Consider the following 1,914-nt stretch of genomic DNA (forward strand, 5'->3'; position numbering starts at 1 on the left):
CAGGACAATGCGACATTCTACAAGTCCATAATTGCTACAGAGTGCATCCAGGAACACTCTTCTGAGTTTAAACACTTCTGCTGTCCAACAAACTCCCCAGACAGGAACGTTATTGAACATATCTGGGATGCCTCAGAAGAGATCTCCATCCCCTCGCACTCTTATGGATTTATGGACTGCCCTGCAGGGCTCATGCAGTCAGTTTCCTCCAGCACTACTTCAGAAATTATTCGAGTCCATGTCAAGTCCTGTTGTGGCACTTCTGCGTGCTCGCGGGGGCCCTACACGATATTAGGAAGGTGTACCAGTTTCTTTGGCTCTTCAGTGTGTACAGACTATAACGCAAAAGAAAAACGATCCACCGCGAAGGTATTATCTGAATAGAATGAAAATTGGTAGATGTGACGTACATGTATAGACAAACAAATGACAACAATTTCAGAAAAATTGGATAACTTATTTAAGAGTAAGAGTTTCAGAAATTGAGCATGTCAGTAATGCGCTGGTCCACCTCTGCTCCTTCTGAAAGCAGTTATTCGGGTTGGCTTTGATTGGTAGAGGTGATGAATGCCCTTCTGAGTGATATAGGGCAACGGCCTTGCTGCAGTGGATACACCGGTTCCCGTGAGATTACCGAAGTTAAGCGCTGTCGGGCGTGGTCGGCACTTGGATGGGTGACCATCCAGGCCGCCATGCGCTGTTGCCATTTTTGGGGGTGCACTCAGCCTCGTGATGCCAATTGAGGAGCTGCTCGACCGAATAGTAGCGGCTTCGGTCAAGAATACCATCTTACGACCGGGAGAGCGGTGTGCTGACGCCACGCCCCTCCTATCCACATCCTCCACCGTGGATGACACGGCGGTCGGATGGTCCCGGTAGGCCACTCGTGGCCTGATTACGGAGTGCTTCTGAGTGATATAATGCCGAGTTCTGATGCTCCAAAACATTCTCAATTGGGGAGAGATCCGGCGACATTGCTAGCCAAGTTAGGATTTGGCAAGCACTAAGATGAGCAGCAGAAACCCTCGCCGTGTGCGGGCGGGGATTATCGTGCTGAAATGTAAGCCCAAGATGGCTTACAATGAAGGGCAACAAAACGGGACATATCAGTGTGCTGTAAGGGCGCCGCAGATGACAACCAAAGGGGTTCTGTTCCGAAATGAGAGGCACCCCAGATTATCACTTCTGATTTTCGGGCCGTATGGCGGTCCACAGTCTGATTGGTATCCCATCACTGTCGTGGGCATCTGCAGCCACATCTTCGACCTGGAGTCCTATTGACTGCAGCAGAATTATCTTTAGTGATGAGTCCCACGTCGAATTCAGCCCCGATGATCAGTGAAGGCGTGTCCTGAGAGGCCCCTGACAGCGGTGGAATATCAACCTGACTGTCTCCCGCCATACAGCCCCGACTAAGAGGAATGACGATGTGGGCGCCATTTCATTTCATAACACGACCCCTTTGATTACCATCCGCGGCACCCTAAAACTACACCGGTACGTCGACTATACTTGTATTCCCCGTCCAGTTTTGTTGCTCTTCATGGTAGTCCGCACACGGCCAGAGTTTCTACTGCTTGTCTTTGTGCTTGCCAAACCCCACCTTGGCCAGCAAAGTCTCCGAACCTCTCCCCAATTGGGAACGTTTGAGCATTACAGGCAGGGCCCTCCACCTAGTTAGGGATTTTGACGATCTGACGCGCTAATTGGACAGAACTTGACGCGATATCCCTCAATAGGACATCCAAGAACTCATTCAGTAGCAAGCCGAATAACTACTTGCGTAAGGGCCAGTGGTAAATCAACACGTTATTGAGTTGCTCAATTTGTGAAGCTCTTTCTCTTGAACAAATCGCGTAATTTTTCTGAAACTGTAATTGTTTGTTTGTCTGTACATGTAACATTACATCACAT

General features: G+C 49.2%; 1 pseudogene; it reads left to right on the forward strand.

The window, feature by feature from the left end:
• Nucleotides 1-588: 588 nt before the first annotated feature.
• LOC126482990 (5S ribosomal RNA) lies at nucleotides 589-706 on the forward strand (annotated as a pseudogene).
• The last annotated feature ends 1,208 nt before the right edge of the window (nucleotides 707-1,914 follow it).

Source organism: Schistocerca serialis, chromosome 5 (genome assembly GCF_023864345.2).
Source record: "Schistocerca serialis cubense isolate TAMUIC-IGC-003099 chromosome 5, iqSchSeri2.2, whole genome shotgun sequence".
NCBI lineage: Eukaryota > Metazoa > Arthropoda > Insecta > Orthoptera > Acrididae > Schistocerca > Schistocerca serialis.